General features: G+C 46.5%; 1 protein-coding gene across 1 annotated transcript in view; it reads left to right on the top strand.

Annotated features, from left to right (window-relative positions):
- Positions 1-26,489, top strand: part of UBE2O (ubiquitin conjugating enzyme E2 O) — a 149,267-nt gene that overhangs the window by 25,945 nt on the left and 96,833 nt on the right. The window lies entirely within an intron of this gene.

Raw genomic sequence — 26,489 nt, 5'->3', positions numbered from 1 at the left:
ATTTACACAATAGCCACTTGTGTTAGAGGACATCTATGGGAACCATCCAGCTAAACTAATCCATCATTACCTGCCCTTTTCACTTCCAGGCTTGAAGCTGATTATGCTTAGTTTTGTGAAATCTGGTTATTCTGTACTGAATGTGTTAGATGTTTTGTTCTTTTTCACAAGTGCTGTCGTCAGGGAGCAAGAATAATCAAATAATTGTGCTTTTCTGAGGAAAGGAAAACAATGCATTGCAGTTTTGTTCTACATTCCTAAGTATTGAAGAATCTTTAGAACTAGATTTCTTTTTTTGCTTCTCTGATAGTCAGTTTTATACATTTTTTTTTAAATGGAAGTATATTAAATTGCATCATGGATGAAAGTGAAGATTGAAGACTTTTGTATGGATGTCTGATAGTTATTTTTAGGTTCTAAAAAGTTTGTATGAAGTAAAACCCAAACGACGAGAAAAATGAAATTTGTTGTAGATTTAGATTGAGATTCAGAACATGAAATAGAACACTTTGAAGTCATTTGGGGAAAAGACATCCATTTATGTCTTCCAAATTGGCTTGCAAGTCCAAATCCACTAGGTGCTAGCTATATACAAGCTATACGCTTGTGGGGAGGGAGGGTTAGAAATCAGAGACAGACAGATGGGCATACAAATATACATACATCGTTATTGAAACAAGAATCTTCCACAAGGCTGAGAAAGCAGTTCAGCACAGTATTCAGAATTTTCTTGATGCTGCAGATGTTTTGACAAATCCTTTGGCCTTGTTCCCATCTCAGCAGGATGGGAAGTTGTATGCACACACTCACATCTGTTTCCAGTACACCTGTGCCACAAATTACCCAAGACAGGTGTGTTGTACGGTATTGAGGCATGAGACATCTACCTGGTCCCAAATACACAAACGGCTTGTTGAGCTGAATTATGTAAGCAAGCAAAACTTAGTGTATTCTTTATGCTGTAGATACACTGCACAAAAATGGATTCAGTCCGATTTGCTTGTATGAATCAATGAGCTGCTTCTGTTTGGTCACAAATGTAGGTCAGTATCACTGGATGATAAGGCAGAAATTCAGATCCTAGTCTGCATATTATTAAAAAAAGAACCCTTTTTATTAGCAGGTGGGGAGGAGGTAGAAATAATATTGACTTATTTAAGAATAATCAGTGCTTATTTTGCTCTGTCTGCTCATTCCACTACTTTGAGTAGTCAAAGAATTAAAAAGAAGAGGCCATTATATGTGAAGTTATGTGTATTCTGCCTCCATTATAATAGGCTTAAGCACCACCTAGCTCTGGTTATTTCCACAGTAGCCATTATGCACAATGCAGATGACATCACTGTTGCATTCCAGCGTGTTCCCTTTCTCCTCTTGTTTTTAAGGTCTATTTTTTCTGATAACAGAGTAGCAGTATAGGACTGTCTGGTGGAGACTCAAAGATCTAGCTAGATACACATGGCTGGAGGAGTAGTCTGTGAGGAAATTGATGATGTGTGCAGTAATCTTCTTAACTTACCAGGTTATCATGCCATTTATATGTCCTATGACATCCTACATTCCTTTTTAAAACAAACAACAGGAAGAAGGAAGTGAAGAGCTTCTCTTTGAAGGAGGCTGCTTCAGCCCCAATCTATCCATCTTTTGTACACAGACACTGGAGGATTGGAAAGATGGAAGTGGAAGCACATTGAAGAAGAGAACCTGCTAACTTGTTGTTGTTCAGGTGTAAGTTAGTTCTTCTGAGTTCTCCACTGAGCAGCTGCCCAAAGTGAGTCAGGAACAGACTTTATTCTGGAAAAGTTGAAGGAGAATAGAGAAGGAGTGCTGTTTGGGTAAGGGCTGCTTGGCTTCTTGTTGAGTCTCTATCTTTCTGTGCCTGAAGGCCAGTTTTGCCAGATTACTGTTCTCATTCTGAAATCCTATCCACGCAGCTTGTTCCTAAATCTGTATCAGTTCTCTGCTTCACTGTTATCATAGAGATAGTGCATTGTGGAACGGGGACATGGTTCTCAAGTGCCATGTGGAACTATTTATTTTATTTCATTCGATTTACATTTCCCACCCTTCCTGCAAAGCAGGCTCAGAGCAGGTTCCATCAGAAAGTAAACATTAAAAAAATTAACAATTTATAGTATAAAACACCTAAAATACAGTTTAAAATTACTGCCTCAAAAGTCTTAACCAATCAGATCCAGAGGTCAGTCAGATCCCAAAATTGCTGGTGAGGAGAAGCCTAATAGAAGGCAACATCCAGTGCTTCAACAAGGCTTCAGCACCAAACTATCTAGCCAGGAATGCTGTCAGTTCAATAATGACAAATTTATCTATACCTAGATCACAATATAGAGCTCCATGACAAGTTGCAGTACTGTAGTCCAAGCTCTGCTTACGACCTGAGTCCGATCCTGGTGGAAGTTGGGTTTAAGTACATAAGAGAAGCCGTGTTAGATCAGGCCGATGGCCTATCCAGTCCAACACTCTGTGTCACACAGTGGCCAAATAATTTATATATATATATATATATACACACACACACACACACACACACACACACACAAAAACACTGTGGCTGATAGCCACTGATGGACCTCTGCTCCATATTTTTATCTAACCCCCTCTTGAAGCTGGCTATGCTTGTAGCTGCCACCACCTCCTGTGGTAGTGAATTCCACATGTTAATCACCCTTTGGGTGAAGAAGTACCTCCTTTTATCCATTCTAACCCGACTGCTCAGCAATTTCATCGAATGTCCACAAGTTCTTGTATAGTGAGAAAGGGGAAAAGTACTTCTTTCTCTACCTTCTCCATCCCATGCATAATTTTGTAAACCTCTATCATGTCACCCCGCAGTCGACGTTTCTCCAAGCTAAAGAGTCCCAAGCGTTTCAACCTTTCTTCATAGGGAAAGTGTTCCTTTAATCATTCTAGTTGCCCTTTTCTGGACTTTCTCCAATGCTATAATATCCTTTTTGAGGTGCTGTGACCAGAACTGCACACAGTACTCCAAATGAGACCGCACCATCGATTTATACAGGGGCATTATGATACTGGCTGATTTGTTTTCAGTTCCCTTCCTAATAATTCCCAGCATGGTGTTGGCCTTTTTTATTGCAAACGCACACTGTCTTGACATTTTCAGTGAGTTATCTACCACGACCCCAAGATCTCTCTCTTGGTCAGTCTCTGCCAGTTCACACCCCATCGACTTGTATTTGTAGCTGGGATTCTTGGCCCCAACGTGCATTACTTTGCACTTGGCCACATTGAACTGCATCTGCCACGTTGACACCCGATTCTATGTTTATTAACATAGCAGCTCCCAGGTTGTGTCAGAAGATGTCCAGATCAGCCATCAGTTATGCCATTATACAGTGCATAGCAGAAGCTTACAAGGCATTGCATCTCAAGGTACCCCCAGGGATTACAGCTCATTCGACCAGAAGTGCGGCGACCAATGCGGCTTTTGACAAGAAGGCCTCAGTCGAAGAAGTGTGTAAAGCAGCTACGTGGTCATCCATTTCTACATTTGTACGCCACTACAAGTTGAATGCATATGCCTTGGCAGATGCAGCATTTGGTAGATGAATCCTGCAACACGTATTGCCTGAATAGGGCGATTCCCCCCCTGACTAACATACTGCTCTGGGAGCACCCATGATGTCCTCCGCCTCTTAGGGAGAGCGACCCTTGGCACTTCTTGTGAGGGGTCCTTCTCCTAAGAGGATAGGAGGACATCTTGCCCTCCCTTCTATCACCCTATCTGTGACTCTTTCATCTGGGATGCTAGATTTCTCTGTCTAATTCTGATTATGTCCTTAAATTAGGAAATGGATGAGATCTGTTGTGGTTTCTCACCATCTATCATCTCTAGGTTGATAAAACCGTTAGCAGATGGTGGTGCTTGAGAGTTTAGCAAGATGTTGTAGGTGGCAAACAATCTTTTGAAAGATGATCGTTTCATCTTAAACCAGCAAAAGCTTTTGAGTCTAATGGCGCCTTTAATACCAATGAAGTTTTATTCAAGGTATGCTTTCTTGTGTACTCACGCTTCCTCAGATACAGGGGAAACTGTGCATGCACACGAAAGCTTATATCTTGACTAAAATTTCGTCGGTCTTAAAAATGGCACTGGACCAAAACTTTGCTCTGCTGCTTCAGACCAATATAGCTACACACTTGAATCTGTCTTGATTCATATTATGCTTCAGTATAAAAGCAACTGCACATCGGGGGGGAGGGGGAATTGTACCGCAGCAGTTAGAAGAAAACAAAACCTGTAACACCTAAAAATGTCTGTGCAGCTTCCCCCTTCCCTCCCCCAGCTCCTTGCGTTGATCTTAAAAGATATTACAGGGGGGGTTTAGTGTTGAATTTTGCTTTTTCACAAGCATAGCTGTAAACAGCTTTCTAGCTCTCCAAAGCTAGAATTGGTAGGCAGGATAATGCCTTACTGCTCTGTATAGCTGCAGTGAGACTTTAAAGTCCATTTAAAAACAAAAGAGCAAGAGTAGGGCGTAAAGGTTAACAGCTTTGTGTACTCTAGGCAGACGCTCTTCTATTTTGTTGCATCTTTTCTTGTATGCGTTATCACCATTCCAGAATAGCCTGAAGCAAAAAAATAATAGTGACGTATGATGCCATTAAGTAGCCAACAGGATAAACCTGACATGGTGTATATGGTAATGGGAAATGAATATGCATCAGCAAATGAAAGGGTAGAAGTGTCACTGCATGAAGGAGGAAAGCTGCTTTAGGTTGTGCTTTTAATGAATCTCTGAGGGATTTATTAACATTAGTGCAATACTGAAGGAATATTTCCTGACATTTGCTGCAGAAGGACTTTTTTAATCATTGAGATCAGGCTCGGATTCAGTGGGAGCTCACAGGAGCACAGCTCCTGAACCTTTCTGACAGTTCCAGCTCCTCCTTCCCACCTTGTCCCTTGAATAGTAGGTGCAGCTGCATAACAATCCGTGGATGAGCTCCACCACCTATTTTTCTACAAAATGACTCCTGGTTGGGATGATGGCAGTGATCACATATAGGCATGTATCCTTAAACCTCTTAGGTAAAATACCTGACTATTATTGAGACCTACTTGCCATACACAAATTGTAGTAAGAAGTTTTGAATTGGCTTGTGAAAACAAGGGAACTACTTTTTTTTTCACAGAGAGAAGAGAAATTTAACAGTGCTATCCATGTAAATAATATTTTCTTTGTGGCACTTGGGTTTCATGCATTATTTGCCAGAGAACTAAACATATATGTTCATAAGAGAATTTTTATTTATGAAAGTGCTTAAGAACTGAGGATATCAGATCTGAAATCAGTCAGAACTTCTTTGTGGTCTCTGTGCTTCACACCAGTGGGATAGAGCGCCTGCGCCGATCCCCGGATTGGTATCTAAAAAGCCTGGGATTTTTCGCTCTCTGCCCCCAGCGAGCATGTGCAGAAGCCTCCACGCACATGCTCACAGGGACCAGAGCGAGGATCCCACCAGTTCCTTTTTGACCGCCGCCCTGTATAGACCTTAGCTGCTCCGGTCGGTAGTTTAAAATTTTTCTTCCTTAGTTCTGGTATCGCCCGTTTTCTTTTCTCTTCCCCTGCGTATAAAGGGGGGGGGGAGGAGAGAAGGGACTTTTTAACTGTCTTTGCCTGCCCCTCGGGGTTCTTTCCGCCCGTGCCCGCCCTTTGGAAAAATGCTGTGGGTTTTTTAAGTGCTGCCTGCGATGTGGCAGTAAGTACGCACCCCCCGATGGACATTCCCTCTGTCTGTTGTGCCTGGGCAAGGGACATCGTGTGGACTCGTGCCTGCATTGCTTGAAATTTTCCAAACACGGAAAAATCGAGCGGCCAGGCTCTCAGTGACCTTGACCGAATTGGCACTCTTACTGGCCAAAATGGCAGCAAACTCATCAGCCTCGACTGCGACCCTCACGGCATCGACCATTGCACCGACTGGGTCGACCGAGCCCTCAAGCGCTAAGCTGCACTGTCTGAGCCTGCCCATACCCTTAAGAGGGCGATTTCTCCAACATCGGCTGCTTCGACCCCAACTAAGAAGCACAAGTCCAGTGCGGAGCACAAGGCTCCGAGCTCCAAGAAATATAAGAAGGAGAAGGAGAAACACAAGAGACATGATGGATCTTCTTCGTGGTCTCTGTGCAGTCCCACACATGGGTCTTGCCGCAGGCAACGGATCCATACCTCGGAGCTCCAATAGCTCGTCTATAACGTCTTTTGGCGCGCTTTCCTCCCGCCCTGGGGAGCAGGCAGCGACCGCGCATGCCTGGAGCGGGGGGAGAGCGCCCATTCCACTCAGTTTCTTTCCTACCGCCGCCCGGACAACACCCTCCTCGCTGCGTTCCTCCTTAGCTCGTCCGTTACCTCTCTCACCTTTTCATTTTCTCTTTCGTCCCGAAAAATTTAAAAAAAAAAAAAAAACCCGTCTTCTGCGCTATCTTTCCCCTTTTTCTCCCTTCCCTCCCCTCCCTTGTCCGGAGCGCATGGAAGGGAAAGTTACCTTCAAAAAGTGCACGCGCTGTGGGACCAAAATTCCTTCGTCAGACGGCCACAGCCACTGCCTGTTTTGTTTGGGTGAAGCTCATCGAGTCGACTCCTGCCCTCACTGTGCGAACTTCGGCAAGCAGGCCCGTAAAAACCGTGCAGCCAGGCTCCGGAGTTTCCTTATTGAATTGTCCCTGAGGGCTATGCCCGCGTCGGACTCGCCGCCTCCCCAACAACAAACGGGAGCTTCGGCCTCTACGGACGTGTCTCTCTCTAAGCAGAAGCACAGGTCCGAGAAAAAATCTTCGAAGCACGCCGATCCTGGCCATAAGGCTTCGAAAAAATCGCGCCATCTCGAATCCTCGGATTCGGCGCCTAAAAAATCTCGCCCTTCCGAATCGGCTGATTCGGCTCCAAGGAAACTCCACCACTCGCACTCGGCTCCTAAGAAGCCTCGGGCTCCAGTTTCGACGCCTATGGATCCCGCGGCCTCGATGCAGCCCGCACTTCCGGCGGAACTGTCGACTCCATCCGACGTCATCACCGACATGCCACAACTGACTCCTCACTCATCTACAGCAGTAGAGGTTATACCAGTCCACTCTCGTTCACCTTCAGTGCACAGCGTGGTTCCTACCGACTTCATGCAACCCGACCTGACTACTGATTCGACTCAGGCCTACTTTAAGCCTCCGCTTCGGATCGGATCCTTCCGCGACATCGGGATTTCTCCCCTGTATAGGGATTCGGCCACTCAAGCTTCAAATGAAGGTCGCTCTCGCTCACCTCCTCATCGAGTCCAATCCCGGTCGCCGCCTCTTAGAGGCCGTTCCAGATCGCCACGTCGGCGCCGAGACTCCGACTCTTCGGGGTATTATCAACACTACTATGCCCCTTCAAGGTACGACCGCCATTTTTCTCGGTCTCCTTCTCCTAGACGCCGGCCGTACCGCCATCCTTCTCGGTCCCCATCCGTGGAGGGCTCAGGTTACTCAACGTACTCTGCTATTCAGTACGAGGACTCTCCTAGACCCCGTGATCGACTCCGTGATTCCCAGCGACAACTCCGGGATTCCCCACGACACCGGGATTCCCCACGATTCCGTGATCTCGAGCGCTTTCCGGACTCGCCTAGACCCCGTGATCGGTACTACCCACGGCCCCGTGGTCAAGATCGGACCCGAGAACCTGATCGGACCCGAGAACCTGATTATTCACGCTATTCCCCCCGACTCCGTGAGCGACTACGGGAATGTGTACAGCAATCTCGGGACCACTACCAGCTAGAAGGTCCTAGGCCGCGCACTCCGTCAGCCTCTGCCTCGATTGCTCCCCCGGTCTCTACCCACACGGACCAACGCGATCAGGTTGTGAAGCCTAAGACCGCCCCTTCGGACCCGATTCCGCCTCCACATCCTCCTTCCGGTGAGGACTCCCGTTCCGACGCCGATTCTTTAGCTTCATCTGACTCCGACGACCATCCAGACTCGGTAGTCTCGGATTCGGCGCCACAGCCCCGGCTCTCTCCATCTGATGCCTCCAAGGCCTACCTCCATCTGATTACCACTATGGCCGAAGCCTTGAACATTACCCTTCCGTCGGACTCGCCTAAGGTCTCAGACATCGTACATGATCTTGTACAAACGGACTTTCCACCTGGTTCATTACTTCCTATGCTACCGGTGCACCTCGAAGGCCTCCGTGAAACCTGGGACAAACCTGCTTCAATTCCACCTACCTCTAAGCGCTTGGACTCGCTTTATAGGGTCCATGCTCCCGAGGCTAAATTTCTGGCTTCCCATCCGGCACCCAACTCTATTATTGTGCATTCAGCCACCAAGGCTAAGCCCTCCAGACATCCGACACCTCCAGACCGAGAGGGCAGGAAACTGGACACCTTGGCCAGGAAAATGTTCAACCTTGCATCAACAAATTCTAAGCTGAACAATTATCTAGCCTACTTCTCGGCTTACATCTTCAACTTGGCCAACCAATTTACGCCTCTCATCCCTTCCCTTCCGGAACCTTCTCAAAGGGTGGCTTCTGGACTGGTATCAGAACTGTCTAGGGTGTCGAAGCAACAAATAAATACTATTCGCCACGCTGTCTCCTGCTCTTCAAGGGTTTTTGCGTCCTCTGTTGCCCTGCGCCGTCACGCCTGGCTAAGGTCCACCAACTTACAACCGGACATTAAGCAAAAGATCGAGGACCTCCCCTTCGATGGCCTGGGCCTCTTCCATGCTTCTACCGATGAGGTTCTCACCTCGGTGGATGACGGGCGCAAGCGTGCAAAACGTCTGGGAGTCTCTCAACCGTTCTCCCAACCACCCAACCGTACAAAACCCTGGAGACCATCATTCCAGAGGCGCCAACGGTCACCTAGGCGCAATGACTTCTGGAAGAGGAAGAGTGGTCAGCAGAAGCCTCAGTTCCAACAAAGGCCTCGGTCACAGCAGCCTAAAAAGTCCTCCCTCCCTGCTAAGCAGTCTCTTTGACTTTCCTCAAACCCTACCAGGACTCCGCACCCGTCTCTCACCATTCCTTCCCACTTGGAACTCGATAACAACCGACTCCTGGGTGCTGACCATCGTGCGCCTAGGTTACGCAATCGAGTTCATTTCTCCTCCTCACCACCACTACTTCATAGCTACTCCACCGTCTTCTCTCCTACATCAGGAGATTCTGGACTTACTCCACAAGAACGCCATAGAGCCCGTCCCCCCCCTACATCGAGGGACAGGTTTCTATTCAAGATATTTCCTAGTCCCAAAGAGGGATGGAGGCAGGCGTCCCATTCTGGATCTAAGGAAGCTCAACAAGCACATCCAATACAGGAAGCTCAGAATGATCTCCCTGCAGTCCATCTTGCCCCTCATCCCCAGGAATTCCTGGATGGCTTCCCTAGATCTTCAAGACGCTTACTTCCATGTGACCATCCGACCTCAACATCGGAAGTATCTACGGTTTGCCATGGGCCGGGATCACTACCAATATGTGTCCCTACCATTCGGCCTCTCCACTGCGCCCCGCGTCTTTACCAAGTGCATGGCAGTGGTGGCAGCTGCGCTTCGCATCCGGAACATCCCAGTCTTCCCATACATCGACGACTGGCTTCTGGTGGCCCCGACTCAACAACAGTTGGAGCACAACCTCGACATAGCTCTCACTCTCCTGACTTCCCTGGGCCTTCGTGTGAATGCATCAAAATCACACCTCACACCTACCCAGGACCTCAAATTTATAGGCGCCCTTCTATGCACCTCCCTACATCGTGTCTTTCTCCCCGAGGATCGGGCACAGACTATTATCGCCCTAGCCAGGTCAGTGCAACAACAACCCTGTCAGTCTGCGTTCACAATCCAGCGCCTGCTGGGCCTTATGGCCGCCACAACATCGGTCCTCCACTTTGCCAGGCTACGGATGCGACAACTACAAATCTGGTTTGTACGAGCCTACCACCCTCAGACACAACCACAAAGCGTTTTGTTAACTGTTCCACAGAGAGCGCTTCTATCCCTCACGTGGTGGACTGTTCCCAACAATCTCCTCGAGGGCAGGCCGTTTCTCCCGACTTCCCCGACGGCCACAGTAACAACAGATGCCTCCAAGTGGGGATGGGGAGCCCACCTAGAGGACAAAACTGTCAGAGGACTTTGGACAACCTCCGAGAGAGCCATGCATATAAACTGCTTAGAACTGATTGCGGTACACAGAGCTCTTCAATCCTTTCTCCCTCTGATAGGGGGTCGGCACGTTCAGATCTCCACGGACAATATGGCAACAGTTTATTACATAAACAAGCAAGGGGGCACCAGATCGCTCCGTCTCTGCCGTATAGTCGTGATGCTCTGGGAATGGTGTGTCAAGCACAACATATACATGACTGCCATTCATCTCCCGGGTGTGGAGAATACTTTGGCCGACTCCCTCAGCAGGTTTCGCATAGACGACCACGAATGGTCCATCAATCCGACCTACCTTCGGCGTATCTTCCGCTGCTTCGGAACACCCAAGGTGGACGTCTTTGCATCCAGGGACAATGCCAAATGTCCTCAGTTTTACTCCAGGAGGGGCAACGACGCCTTCCTACACAACTGGACGGGTCCCCTTCACTACTTCTTCCCACCGACCCCCCTTCTGACACGGGTGTTGGTCAAAATAGCTCGAGATGGCACAGACTGCATCCTCATTGCGCCATGGTGGCCTCGGCAACCGTGGTTCACGAGGCTTCTTCAACTGTCCTGCCATACTTACCGCCGACTTCCTCCTGTGGGCGACCTTCTCTCTCAGGCCAGCGGTCAGGTTCTTCATCACAACCCTCGAGTCCTGGCCCTGGCAGCCTGGAGAATACGTCCTCCTACCTCTCTGCAGAGGTAGCTAATATCATCCTCAACGCAAGGAAGCCTTCCACGAGACTTTCCTATCAGCGTAAATGGAAGCGCTTCTGTTCCTTTGCGACATCTAATCATCTACAGCTGGAATCGGCACCCCTGAACCTGATCCTGGAATATCTGCTTTCTCTACAAAAATCAGGACTCTGTTATTCCTCCTTGAAGGTTCACCTTTCTGCAGTTTCTGCTTTCCACAATCCGGTTGATGGCAAGACTGTGTTCTCCCATCCTTTATCTAAGTCCTTTCTTAAGGGCATGTTGCACCTCAACCCACCTGTTAAACTCCAAGTAGGAACAAAGGGCTTATCGTTAGTCCTCTCCTGCCTGATGAAAGCTCCCTTTGAACCTATGGCCACCATAGACCTCAACCTTCTTTCCTGGAAGACAGCATTACTCGTAGCCCTTACCTCAGGTAAACGGGCAAGTGACTTATGCGCCTTCCGTTACGATCCTCCCTACACCATTTTCCACAGGGACAAAGTGGTTTTGCGACCGGACCCTGCGTTCCTGCCTAAGGTTGTCTCCCAGTTCCACTTATCAACTTCAACTTCTCTACCAACGTTTTTCTCCAACCCATCCGACCAGGGACAACGGGCCCTGCATTCCTTGGACGTCAGAAGGGCCTTATCCTTCTACCTTGATCGTACACAACCTTTCCGTAAGGACCCTAACCTGTTTGTGGCCTACGGGAACCCACACAAGGGTCTTAAAATTTCTACCCAAAGACTGTCTAAATGGGTAGTCAGTGCCATCAGGTTGTGCTACGAACTGGCCAAACAGCCTTTGCCCGAAGGCCTTAAGGCCCACTCTACTAGAGCGGTCTCGACGTCTTCGGCCTTTCTGCAAGGCGTTTCTCTGGAGGACATATGTGCGGCTGCATCCTGGTCCTCTCCATCCACGTTCGTCTCCCATTATGCGCTAGACGTTCGTGCGAGACGTGACGCCTCCTTCGGTCAAGCGGTCCTCAGATCCATCTTCCACTGAAGCCACGGGTGAGTGCCTCCGCTTCCATCTTTATGCTGCATACCATGTCGCATAATATGGTGTGATTGCATTTGACCTGATTGCTTTATGTGACTAACCTTTTTCTTTACCAGCACCCTCCTCCAGGATATCTAGCTGGCTAGTCACCCATGTGTGGGACTGCACAGAGACCACGAAGAAGATAAACAGGTTGCTTACCTGTAACTGATGATCTTCGAGTGGTCATCTGTGCAGTCACACACGCCCACCCAGCCTTCCCCGCTGCTGGCCTCTTGTAATTGTTGCTTAACCTTGTATAGTGTCAGTGCCACCGGCGGCTGGAAGAAACTGAGTGGAATGGGCGCTCTCCCCCCGCTCCAGGCATGCGCGGTCGCTGCCTGCTCCTCAGGGCGGGAGGAAAGCGCGCCAAAAGACGTTATAGACGAGCTATTGGAGCTCCGAGGTATGGATCCGTTGCCTGCGGCAAGACCCATGTGTGTGACTGCACAGATGACCACTCGAAGATCATCAGTTACAGGTAAGCAACCTGTTTTTCCTCGTGCAGGACCTCTCCACTCCTTAAGACATTGATGTTGGACCCAACTTCTCTGCAGGAGCTGCCCCGGAATATCCTCGCGTCGCCTGCCCATCGGGCAAGCCCCTCGGCATCGGCGCATGATACCTCTCAGCCAGTCCACCTTTTCGAATCGAACCAGGAGATTGACTTGACACAACAATCATCATGCTCGAGCTCCCGCCTTCGGAGTGAGGCTGATTCACCTTCCGATTTTGACACCCTGATCCCAAGAGATACGGAGACCTTAACCACACAGCAAAACTGCAGCCGTGAGAGAGAGGCGGACCACTTTCGCAGACCCACATTGCCTCTGGCTTGGGATCAGTGTCCTTGGCCTTATATGTATGGAGCCTATCCCTACTACTCACCGTATCCGTGGTATCCTCCCAGGGAGCCCCCAGACTGGGATCAGCGCTCGGAGGTTTCCCATATCTCGAGAGCATGCTTGCCGGTGAGGCATATCCCATCGGCGTTGGTATTGACAGCCTTCCAGGTACCGAAGCAACAAAAGGAAACCAAAGGAAGTGCATGCTTCTACTTCGACACCGCTTCATCTATCAGACCCACAGTCGTCCGCAGGTCTTCCTGAGCCAGAAGACACCTCTTCAGCGTCGGACTCGGAGGTTGGAGACGATGATCTCGGGGACAAAACAGGAGCAGAACCATTGCCCAACCCCAACGTTACGAACGACCTTCCTATTTCACCATCAGAAGACTTGAAGTCTTACGGGGACTTAGTCAAACGTATACCCTACTTGCCTGTATGGAGAACCATCCCTACAAACAGATGGGTCCTGTCCATCGTAGAAGAGGGATACAGAATAGAGTTCATCTATGTTCCAAGGCAACCAGTCTTCATAGTCACCCCACCATCTGCTCCCCTTCTGGAGGAAGTTCAGAATCTTTTAACCAAGCAATCAATAGAACCAGTCCCAGATCACTGCAAGAGCCTGGGCTTCTACTCATGTTTTTTTGCGGTCCCCAAGCGGAATGGGGGCTTGAGACCCATTATGGATCTCCGCAATCTCAACGAATTTATAGCCTATCAAAAGTTCTGCATGTTGACACTCCAGAGCATCTTGCCACTAATCGACAAAGGAGACTGGATGGCCACCCTGGACTTAAAAGATGCTTACTTCCATGTAAGCATCCATCGCTCACATTTTTTCCTTCTCCTAGTTCAGTTGAAGAACGTTGCTTACATCCGTTAGATGTTAAACGAGCATTACTTTTCTTTTTGGATTGAACCAAGGGTTATAGGAAAGATCCTCATTTGCTTGTGTCTTATGCTGCACCCAAGTTAGGTTGCAAGATCTCTAAGCAGAGACTTTCTAAGTGGCTGAGGGAAACAGTCAGACTGTGCTATCTGCTTGCTAAGAAGCCTCTTCCGGGCCCGATCAAAGCGCATTCCAGAAGGGCCATAACCACTTTACTGCCTTTCTTCAGGGTGCCTTGCTTCTAGACATTTGTAAAGCAGCCACCTGGGCCTCACCCCATGTGTTTATGAAGCACTACGCGCTGGATGTGTGCAGACAGCAGAAAACACAGCTGGGTCATCTGGTGCTACTGGTTGCTTCCTCTGGTTGACCTCCAGCTCCCACCTCCAGGTATGTCTGCTTGCTATTTTCCCACTGGTGTGAAGCACAGAGACCACAAAGAAGATAAACAGGTTGCTTACCTGTAACTGATGATCTTCGAATGGTCATCCGTGCATTCACACCACCCGCCCTCCTTCCCCTCTGCTGTCGGCTCCTTTATGCTTTTTCTTTTTCTGGGGCTGTCAGCAGTCAGAAGGGACTGGCGGGATCCTCGCTCTGGTCCCTGTGAGCATGCGCATGGGGGCTTCTGCAAATGCTCGCTGGGAGCAGAGAGCGAAAAATCCCAGGCTTTTTAGATAACGATCCGGGGATCGGCGCAGGCGCTCTATCCCACTGGTGTGAATGCACAGATGACCACTCGAAGATCATCAGTTACAGGTAAGCAACCTGTTTTTTTATGAAGACAAGACAACATGGGACTGTAGGAGGCTCAGAAAAAAGGATGCTTTCTGTTTTTTCAGAGGACTTAATTTTTCCTACAGAAAAGCTGCATAGGGAGTACTGAAAAAACCTTCTTTGATTTTTTTCCGTTTTGTGAATGAATAAAATATCACAATTTTTATTTCGATAACACCTACGTTTACTATATACATACAAATGTCCAAGGATATATTTTCATTTAAATATAAATTAAGCACACTATAGTGTATTTACCAGAATAAATAAAGCTGTATTGTGTTTAATGATAATATATTATTAATAATATATTTGGTGTTTTCAATGATAAAGTTGAACTTCTTATCCAAATAGCACTGGTAGTTCCACCAATTGCAGTTATGAGGGTGTCCAAATAAAATTCTACAGAATTGGTTTTCTTCCTTCAATGTATTTCTCTTTTTCAACCTCAGATGGCACAAATTAAGGACATGCGCTTAGCACAGAATGCAGCAGTGTACAACTCCTCAAGTATTGGGCGCATTTGCCGTTTTTTTCTGAATAAACAATTTTTATTAGTAACATATGGTAGCAAAACTATATCTACAACTTATAAAAACTTAAAGTAAAAGAAAAAACTTTCTACCCCATATCTTACTTTTCCCCCACCCCTCCCCCCGTTACTTGACCCCCGCCAGTGTTATTTTACTTAAAGGGGTTTGTTTTGCTTGTTTTTGGCCGTGTGTGTTTGTGTGTGTGTTCTTTCCGTGGGGGTAGCATGTCTGATGGGGCATATTACAGTTTTCTCAGATGTCAAGCCATTTCTGTGTCCATGTTTCTTTTCCTTAATTACTCATCAGGCAGATGTGTACTAACTACACCAACACCGCACTTCATTATGTCACAGAAGTAAAGTCAGCAAATACTGATTACATGGTCATTGACAGCATAGGTTTTTTTCCCCCTTGCATCTTGTTCTGGTTAACACCTATGCCAGCAGGGAACAGTTAATTGGCAGTCTCCCTGTAACAGACTGGCCTTGCATCAGCTGGTGGGCCCCACTCTGCCTACCCCTCCTGTGGTTCTGACCTGATACTTGCCTCTCTACTGCCTCAGGGTATTGCTACCACTACTGTCCCTGTCTTGGGCTCTAGTTAGGCGGGGCAGCCTCCTACCCTCCCTGTGGTGTTGCTAAGAATCCATCTCAGGGAATCCATCTTTGGGGCTCCCCTGGAGAGCTGGCAGCTGACCATTTTACTACTCCCTGAGGATTCCTTGACTCACTCCTAGTGTTTCCAAGTGGTTGAGGGAACTATATGATACAGAGGGACTTCACTCCTGCAACAATCAAAGGATTTATTTGAAATTCACTATATACCAGCACATCAGAAGTGAATGGAAGAAGTAAAATAACGTGGACAAAAATGCTTCATCTCTCTCCTACTCTACACTCATGCCCTATGGAGATGCTATTCAAGACAGGTCTGTTACTTTGTTGCTGTAGGGTAAGCTGGTCAAACGTGTTCCCCCCCAAAATGGCCACTGTCTCTGGCCTGGGAGCAGGACTATACCTGCCCTCTGTCTCTTTCAAACTCTGACCGACTAACTGGCTTCGCACCCAAAAACTCAATAATGTATACTGCATTTCCCACCCGGGAACTGGCTCTCCCTTGTGCAGCATTCTGGGGCAGATTTCCTCATAACCATGATAGATTTCCTGTCCTCTCTAGGGAGTCACCCTCAGATTATTGGTTGGAAACAGGAGGGGAGAAAGGAATGAGGAGGAGATAAGGCTAAGTCCTACCTAAAGTTTGATAGTCTCCTCCCATGCAATGGTCACTTCTAGATTAGACTAGTTTGCTCTACGCTGGTTTACCTTTGAACATGACCCAGAAACTCCAGTTGGTGCAGAATGTGGCAGCTTGCTTGCTGTCTGCAGCACCTATACTGGCACTCATGCAGCTGCTGCTCTGCCGTCTGCACTGGCTACCAGTTCAGAGTTCTGGTACTGACCTTTAAAGCCTTGAGTGGCCTAGGACCAGCATATCCAAGGGACCGCCTCTCCCCATTTACCCCCCGGAGAGTCTTGCACTCCGGTAAATAACATTTACTGGTTATCCTTGGCCCAAAAGAGGTCCACTTAGCCTCATCCAGGGCCTTTTCTGTCCTGGCCCCTATTTGGTGGAACAAGGAAAGGTTGAAGGAGCTGGGGATTTTAAACCTGGAGAGGAGGTGGCTGAGAGGTGATATGTTCACCATCTTCAAGTACTTGAAGGGCTGTCATCTAGAGGATGGTGTGGAATTATTTTCTGCGGCCCCAGAAGGTAGGACCAGAACCAGTGGGTTGAAATTAAATCAATAGAGTTTCCGGCTCAACATTAGGAAGAATTTCCTGACCGTTAGAGTGATTCCTCAGTGGAACAGGCTTCCTCGGGAGGTGGTGGGCTCTCCTTCCATGGAGGTTTTTAAACAGGCTAGATGGCCATCTGACAGCAGTGAAGATCCTGTGAATTTAGGGGGAGGTCTTTGTGAGTTTCCTGCGTTGTGCACGGGGTTGGACTAGATGACCCTCGAGGTGCCTTCCAACTCTATGATTCTAAGCTTCCAATAGAGATCAGGGCCCTGCAGAGCCTGATGCAATTCCACAGGGCCTGTAAACTTGGAGCCGTTCCACCAACCTTTTAGTTGAGCCAGTGGACGAAACATCATATGGCCTCCCTGCTTCAGACGGCCACAGCTTTTTTGGCCTATAGGATTACTGATGTCTATGTTCTGGCCTAGCTATGGGGCTACATATAGGATTTTCTTTTCTGTTGCCATCCAGTCTAATTTGGTGCCATGCAAAATGCACAGATTATAGAGAGAAAGCAACTCCAAAAAAACATAAACCAGATTTGCTAACAACTGTACCATGGGAAGATCGGTCAGGAAGACAGACTTGTTCTGCAATCAAGGTCTTGACATCAGCCGGCAAGCCTGCAGAGCCAGAACCAATCCTGGCATTAAAATCACCACATAAAACAAGTTAAGCGTTAGGAAAACGACTGACCGGGGTATCAAGAGTATCACACAAAAGCTCCCCAAAAGTCGTCTTCTGTGATGGTAGCTTAGGGGGACTGTAAACATTTATAAATAAAAGAGAACCTGTTTGTTGCCCCTGAATTAGAAGGGCCTGGATGTATCTTGGGCAGTTACTTTCCAGAATTAGTACATCTACTTTCAAATCAACCGTAATAAAGGCCTCCACTGGCCCAGCCTTTAGAATGAATTTTAATTGCTGGGATAGGAAAGGCCTGGTATTCCTGGATAATTGGAGAGCTGGGGTCCTGCACCCACATTTCCTGTAAGCAAAGAATGTCAGAATTGCAAAGGAAAGTTAAAAAGTCAGGGTCATAAAGTTCCTCAGCACTTTCTTAGGCTTCATTTGATATTTTACAGGCTATGAAGAGTCATGGTTGCTCAGTTGCATATTAAACCATGCTGGCTATTTGAGCTTTCTCCATTTGCAATCTAGGAGATTGTAAAAATGGCACGAAAATTTCATTGGCTTCCAATATGGGTTGCTGAGATGACTCAAGTAACTGTCAGTTCTTTTGAGAGGCACTTACGAAGCACATTATTTTGAAAGAAATAAAGGGCTTTCCCATCAAGAACCTAACTGAGCCTCATTTATGGAAATAAAGTACATTGTATAGAGTGGTTGATTGTTTTCAGATTGCGGTCACTCAGCTGTCTGAGGTAAAATGGGGCAAGAACTGCCAGCCTTCTTATTGACCAAAAAGAACTTACAGTAGAACCAGGGGTCAGGACAGGTTCTAAGACCTGCAGGACCACCTCTTTTTGTAACAATTTAACAAGTTGGGACTCTAACTCTTGACTGTAAGTTGTCAACTGCCTCAGAAACACTTTGAATCAGAGGTAACAACATAAATTTTTGTAGCCTTGAGCGACAAAAAATAGGACTCATTTATCATTGGTAATGACACTCCAGCAAGATAAGAAGGGGCGCAGCTTGTCCGTGAAAGCTGGCTTGGGATCAGAAAACGGCTCTAATGAGAAACATGGTTTGGCAAAGTGACCCTAGGGGTCCCTGAAGGAGGCAAGTTGTTGGCTAGACTTCTTTTTGGACCCTTTTCTACTCCCTAGTGGAGGAGTCAAAGGTGGAAGTTGACCTCTGAGGAGGATACAGGAACCTGGTTGAGTTAAATGGAAGTCGGTCTCTATAGTATGGATACTGGGACCTGGCTGCTGACAGTCACAGCTTTCACTAGGAGGAAGGCAGTTGTGAAACTCCATTTGGCGATGTTTCTTTATTTATTTACTCTGAAAAAAGAGTGGAGTCCTCAAAAGGTAAGTCCTCTATCTTGTTCCTTGATACCATAGGGAGAGCCATAGAACACAGTCATTTGTGTTGTCTAATCATCACTGAAGAAACTTTGTTTTTTTTGTATCATGTGTAATCAGTAAAACATGGAACCAGATGGCATTCTTTATTTAAAAATTTTAGTGCATTCATATTTTGGAGTAGTTACGAGAAATAGTGGCCATCTTGCTAAGCATGGAAACAAGTTCCAGAAATGTGTGGTTGAAGGTATTCACGTTCAGTTATAGGCATTTTAAGCGTTTTGTTTATGACATTTTCAGACTTGTGGAATATCAGTTCTTAACTGTCTTCACAGTTCCTGTCTTTGATATTTCACTGCCATCATATTGTACTTGAGATTTGTCTCTTGACACTTGAAATGAAAGCAGTTCCAGAAGATGTTTGACCACTACTGTATTATTTGTCATATCTCATTATTCATACTAATGTCCTATATTTTATTTTCACATTTGTTTTTTAAATAGCTTACATTTTACCTATTTAGGTCCATCTTGATTTTTACAATTTTTATGTGGTTGTTGTTGGCCTGCATTGTGCTGTGTATTTGGTCATGGACCGTAATAAAGCAAACTGAAACTGAATACTTGAGATTTGCCTCTTGACACTTAAAAATGAAAGCAGTTCTGCTGTTGCAAAGGAGTCATGTTTGAGCTGTGCTGTGTGCAAAATGCATTATTCTTTGTTGACCAGTTTCCTTGTGATGAAATACATCAGTAGAATATGAAGTAGTGTTGCAGTGTCATGCTGGGGCTGCTTAACTGAGGTACCAAACGTGACATATATGCTCAGCCAAGTTGATGCATATTTAATTCTGAATCCTCTCTCTTCCCACCCCAACCTTTAACACAGCTCATACATCACTGTAAAGGGGGAGGGAGCTGAAGCAGTTTTAGTGAATAGAAGCTGCAGCTCTGATTTTCAGGCAGTGATGCAATTGTGCTGCATTGTCCCAGTGGCTTTCACACTCTCTTCCTGCTGTGTGAGCTATGGGAGTGGCTCTGCTGCTTATCAAGGAAATTAAATGCAGGGCTTGAGTATGCACAATGCAGCTTGATTTCAGGAAGTATCATCTTAAGAGCTTGACATTGATGAAATTTCATATTTCATATACTGTGTTTTTGCATTTAGTCCCTTGCAGGCAGCATCTAACTAAACAAGCTGTTTTAAAACTCATGTTGATATTCTGTTGTTTAGAAGATAGATATTGGATTTATATCCCGCCCTCCACTCCGAAGAGTCTCAGAGCGGCTCACAATCTCCTTTCCCTTCCTCCCCCACAACAGACACCCTGTGAGGTAGATGAAGATATTGGATTTATATCCCGCCCTCCACTCCAAAGAGTCTCAGAGCGGCTCACAATCTCCTTTCCCTTCCTCCCCCACAACAGACATCCTGTGAGGTAGATGAAGATATTGGATTTATATCCCGCCCTGCACTCCAAAGAGTCTCAGAGCAGCTCACAATCTCCTTTACCTTCCTCCCCCACAACAGACACCCTGTGAGGTGGGTGGGGCTGGAGAGGGCTCTCCCAGCAGCTGCCCTTTCAAGGACAACCTCTGCCAGAGCTCTGGCTGACCCAAGGCCATGCCAGCAGGTGCAGGTGGAAGAGTGGGGAATCAAACCCGGTTCTCCCCCCACAACAGACACCCTGTGAGGTGGGTGGGGCTGGAGAGGGCTCTCCCAGCAGCTGCCCTTTCAAGGACAACCTCTGCCAGAGCTATGGCTGACCCAAGGCCATACCAGCAGGTGCAAGTGGAGGAGTGGGGAATCAAACCCGGTTCTCCCCCACAACAGACACCCTGTGAGGTGGGTGGGGCTGGAGAGGGCTCTCCCAGCAGCTGCCCTTTCAAGGACAACCTCTGCCAGAGCTATGGCTGACCCAAGGCCATACCAGCAGGTGCAAGTGGAGGAGTGGGGAATCAAACCCGGTTCTCCCCCACAACAGACACCCTGTGAGGTGGGTGGGGCTGGAGAGGGCTCTCCCAGCAGCTGCCCTTTCAAGGACAACCTCTGCCAGAGCTATGGCTGACCCAAGGCCATACCAGCAGGTGCAAGTGGAGGAGTGGGGAATCAAACCCGGTTCTCCCCCACAACAGACACCCTGTGAGGTGGGTGGGGCTGGAGAGGGCTCTCCCAGCAGCTGCCCTTTCAAGGACAACCTCTGCCAGAGCTATGGCTGACCCAAGGCCATGCCAGCAGGTGCAGGTGGAAGAGTGGGGAATCAAACCCGGTTCTCCCCCCACAACAGACACCCTGTGAGGTGGGAGGGGCTGGAGAGGGCTCTCCCAGCAGCTGCCCTTTCAAGGACAACCTCTGCCAGAGCTGTGGCTGATCCAAGGCCATTCCAGCAGGTGCAAGTGGAGGAGTGGGGAATCAAACCCGGTTCTCCCAGATAAGAGTCCGCACACTTAACCACTACACCAAACTGGCTCTCCATAATATCAGCCCTGCATATTTGGGGAGAAAGTCCCATTGAACGTAATCGGACATAACTTGAACTTCTTATGTATGCTTCTTCAAAAACAAGTAATTGCTTGATTTTCTTTATATACAGCTGATTTATTTGGAGACTGTGTGGAGCTTTAAGGAAAATCTATAAGAAGTTACAGTGTAAAGTCTAGGATGCTGGATTTAAGCTGGAGGAGCCAGGGTTCCAGCCATGAAGTCCGTTAAGCCCATTAGACCCAATCTGCTTCAAAGTAGTTGTGAGGATAAAACACTACAGTGAAATGTCTTGAGTGCCCAAAGCGTGGTTGAGGTTAAAAACGAAAAATAAGTGAGCCCTCTCAGAAGCTTCCTAAGTGGGGTGTGTGTGTGTGCATTTAGGTGTATCTGAGCTGAAAAAAAAAAACCCAAGAAAATACCTTATTATTCTTTGGGTATTTTCTAAGCTGAATACACATCAGAGAATCTTTTTGGCTAACCAGTATAGCTGATACAAAAAAAAAAAAGCCAAAATTATTTGACTTTCATTCAGCAGTACTGAAAAGCTGCTGGTGGGGAGAGAAGTTTAAATTTTAAAATGCTACGAAGTTACTTTTCACTTCTCTAGGGCTCTTTCCTGCCTTTTGCTCTGGTTTCCAGGGCAATAAGAGGGAGGGGGAAGAGGCATCTCTAGAGCCCAAAGGCAAAAGCACTATAGGAGGAGATGTAGCGCTTTAGTGCCAATCACTGCAGTGTATTTGTAAATGTCACTGCATTGCAAGTTTTCAACTTTGTAAAGTTGTTGCCGGTTTCAAATGTGAAGTCCAGCTAACTACCTTGCTTTTCCTATCCATTGCCCAGGGAACAGGAGGGAGTAGGGAAGGAGCAGTAGAAATTTAGCAAATAGGATTTCAGGTTAGGGGGAATACTGCTCTTTAGCCAATCACAGAAGTTTGTTCTTTCTGAAATTCTTCTGTGCATGGTCAAAGAGTGTAAAAGCAAGGGTCTGGCTGAGCTAAATTCCATTGCTGAGAGAAGTTTGGAGAGAGTGCACTTGCTTTGACTTGCTGATGCTCTGAGCCTAACTCCTGCTTCCTGAGAGACTCTGCTTGTGGACTTCAGATCACAACCTTATTACCTTTAAAGCCCTATATGGCCTAGGACCTGCCTACCTTAGGGACCGTCTCTCCCCACACGTTCCCCAGAGAGTACTACGATCGGGTTCACAAAACCTGTTGGTAATCCCCGGGCCAAAGGAGGCCCGCCTAAAATCCACCAGGGATCGGGCCTTCTTGGTAACGGCGCCTTACTGGTGGAACCAGCTGCCGGAAGAGGTGCGGGACCTAGGGCAGTTCCGCAGGGCCTGTAAGACAGCCCTCTTCCGGCAGGCCTATAACATCTAACTGACAATGAGAATATCTTCTGGATGGAACTAAAAATGTATTTACAGACCGCTGGTTTTTATTCTTACTTTTGTTCTGTTTTATTAATTATGGTTTTAACTTTACTATGTAAATGTTTTTAAGCTGAATTTATGTGAATTACAATGTTGTAAGCCACCCTGAGCCACTTCGGCGAGAAGGGCGGGATATAAGTCTAAATATAAATAAATAAATAAATCAGATCCTGCCTTCTGGTCTGGAGAAGTGTAGACAGCGGCTGGTTTGACTAAACAACATTTTTTAAAAAGTTCTCTTATTTTACTGTTAGGTGTTCTTTGAGCTTGGTAAGTGGTAAGTTGGGGGAGAGGGGGGGGTTGAGGCCAAGGGCCTCAGGCCTTTTTGTTGTTGTTCCTTTTGGTTTTATCCTTAGGCTTTTAGTTCCTTGTTTCTGGTGGGGGGTTTTTAAATTTGGTTGGTTTTTTTTGTGTGGCTTAAGTTTGGAGGGATTTTTTACTTCTTGTTTTTGCCTGGTGGTTGTAAGGGATGAGGTGAGGCCAAGGGCCTCGTGTCTTTTTTGTTGTTACTGTTGTTTCCTTTGATTTCATTCTTAGATTTTGCCTCCTCCTGGCTTGCAGTTATTTTTGCAGAGTTTTGTTATTGTTTGGGTCTGGGGAAGCCAAGGGTTCCTTCTTTCTCCTTTGATTCTTTGGTTTGAAATTTGATTAACTTATTCATTTTTTTTTGTTTTTCTGAGCTTGAGGGGAGTTCTGCTTGTTTTTTTTTTTAAAAAAATCTATCATTTTACTAGAATTTTCTGTCTTTCTGCTTCACTATCTTTCGCTGTTTTTTCCTTCTTGGGGATGTGAGACTTTGTTGCTTATTTCCTCTGCTTTCCCCCCTCCACCTCCTTTTTGGTCTGGTGTATGTGTAGGGTTTAGTTAGGTTCTCTTTTCTATCTTGTCCTTTCTCACCAGTATTTCCCCTCCCCTAGAAGGTTGGTTTTTTTGTTGGGAGGGGGGTGTTGAGGTTCACTGTTCTGTATTCTAAGTGTGTGCTTCTGGTTTCAAGGACTATTGACTACAATACTTACATGCTGCTAAATCGGCTTTTAGTTATAATGGTTTGTTTTAGGAATTGTTTAACTTTTAGACATTTTAAATTAAATTTCAGCATAGGGCTTTAGTTCCTCCCTAACTAGGCCAGTGCTAAAAGGATATTTATATTTATTTATTTATTCAATTTGTATCCCACTCTCCCTGCCAAAGCAGACTCAGGATGGGTCACAACATAAGGATTGTGTGTGTGTCTTAAAAACACTGGTATAAATAGCTAAATTAACTTTTTAAAAAGCAGCAACCCTGAGCTTCAGTGTTGTTGTTCAGTTGCACAGTCGAGTCCAACTCTTTGTGACCCCATGGACAACGTCACGCCAGGCCCTCCTGTCTTCCACCATCCTCCAAAGTCTGCTCAAATTCGTTACATCAGTAACACTGTCCCAGCCATCTCATCTTTTGCCATCCCCTTCTTCTTTTGCCTTGTCTTTCCCAGCATCAGGATCTTCACCAGTGAGTGATCCCTTCTCATTTGGTGGCCAGAGTATTTGAGCTTCAACTTCAGCATCTGACCTTCCAGGGAGCAGTCAGGGATGATTTCCCTTAGGACTGACTGATTTGATCCTCTTGCAGTCCAAGGAACTCTCAAGATTCTTCTCCAGCACATCTCAAAAGCACCTATTCTTCTGCGCTCGGCCTTCCTTACGGTCCAGCTCTCACAGCCATACATTACTGCTGGAAATACCATCACTTTGACTGTACAGACTTTTGTTGGCAGGGTGATGTCTCTACTTTTTATTATACTGCCCAGGTTTGTCATAGCTGTCCTCCCAAGGAGCAAACGTCTTAATTTCATGGCTACAGTCACCATCTGCAGTGATCTTGGATCCCAGAAATGTGAAGTCTGTCACCACTTCCATGTCTTCCCCTTCTATTTGCCAAGGTGTGATGGGGCCGGATGCCATGATCTTAGTTTTCTTGATGTTGAGTTTCAAGCCTGCTTTTGTGCTCTCCTCTTTCACCCTCAACAAGAGGTTCTTTAGGTCCTCCTCTCTTTCTGCCATTAGAGTGGTGTCATCTGCATATCTGAGGTTGTTGATGTTTTTCCTGGCAATCTTAATTCCGGCTTCTGCTTCATCCAGGTCAGCATACCGCATGATGTATTCTGCATATAAATTAAATAAGCAGGGTGACAATGTACATCCCTGTTGAACTCCTTTTCCTATTCTAAACCAATCAGTTGTTCCGTATCCTGTTCTGACAGTTGTTTCTTGACCCTTTTACAGGTTTCTCAGGAGACACGTGAGGTGGGCTGATACTCCTATCTCTTTAAGGACTTGCCACAGTTTTTTGTGATCCACACAATCAAAGGCTTTAGCATAGTCAGTGAAACAGAAATAGATATTTTTCTGATACTCCCGTGCTTTCTCCATAATCCAGCAAATGTTGGCAATTTGATCTCTAGTTCCTCTATCTCTCCGAAACTCAGCTTGAACTTCTGGTAGTTCCGGATCGACGTACTGCTGAAGCCTAGCTTGTAGGATCTTTAACATGATTTTGCTGGCATGTGAAATGAGTGCAATGGTGCAATAGTTTGAACATTCTTTGGCATTATCCTTCTTTGGGATTGGAATATAAACTGACCTTTTCCAATCCTGTGGCCACTGTTGTGTTTTCCAAATTTGTTGACATAATGTGTACGTCACTTTAACAGCATTATTAACTGGGATACCTGTCATCTGCACTCGCTTTGTTATTAGTAATGCTTTCTAAGGCCCATTTGACTTCACACTCCAGGATGTGTGGCTCAAGGTCAGCGATTTCACTGTCATGGTTGTCAAGGACATTGAGATCTTTCTTGTATAATTCTTCTGTGTGTTCTTGCCACCTCTTCCTGATCAGTTCTGCTTCTGTTAGGTCCCTACCGTTTTTTTTTTCCTTTATCACGGCCATTCATGCACGAAACGTTTCCTTGAATTCTCCAATTTTCATGAAGAGATCTCTTGTCCTTCCCATTCTATTATTTTCCTCTATTGCTTTGCATCGTTCCTTCAGGAAGGCCTCCTTATCTCTCCTTGCTGTTCTCTGAAAATCTGCATTCAGTTGGGTGAATTTTTCCTTTTCACCTTTGCCTTTCGCTTTCCTTCTTTCCTCAGCTAGCCTCATCAGAAAGCCACTTTGCTTTCTTGCATTTCTTTTTCTTTGGGATGTTGCTGATTGCTGCCTTCTGTACAATGTCACGAACTTCCGTCCATAGTTCTTCAGGCACTCTAGTTCCTTAAACCTATTCTTCATCTCCACTGTATATTCATAAGGGATATGATCAAGGTCAAAGCTGAATAGCCTAATAGCTTCCCCAGTTTTCTTCAGTTTAAGCATGAATTTTGCAATGAGTAGCTTATGATCTGAGCCGCAGTCAGCTCCAGGTCTTGTTTTTGCTGACCGTAAGGAGCTTCTCCATCTTTGACTGCGGAGTATATAATCAATCTGATTTCTGTGTTGCCCATCAGGTGATATCCATGTGTAGAGTCGCCTTTTAGGTTGTTGGAAGAGGGTGTTTGCTATGACCAGTGCTCTTGACAAAACTCTATTAGCCTTTACCCGGCTTCATTTTGTTCTGCAAGGCCAAACTTGTCAGTTGTTCCGGTTACCTTTTGACTTCTTGCTTTGGCATTCCAGACCCCTATGATGAGGAGGACATCTTTTTTTGTGTGTTAATTCTAGAAGGACAGCCGGATGGCTTTGAGGCTGGGGGACCACCAACAAATTGTTGTCCAAGGAGCATAACGCACTCCAGGGTCATAATGGAGGCGATGGTCCTGTAAGTACAT

This window comes from Heteronotia binoei, chromosome 13 (genome assembly GCF_032191835.1).
Source record: "Heteronotia binoei isolate CCM8104 ecotype False Entrance Well chromosome 13, APGP_CSIRO_Hbin_v1, whole genome shotgun sequence".
In the NCBI taxonomy this organism is placed as follows: domain Eukaryota; kingdom Metazoa; phylum Chordata; class Lepidosauria; order Squamata; family Gekkonidae; genus Heteronotia; species Heteronotia binoei.
This window is presented reverse-complemented; position numbering and strand designations above follow the sequence as displayed.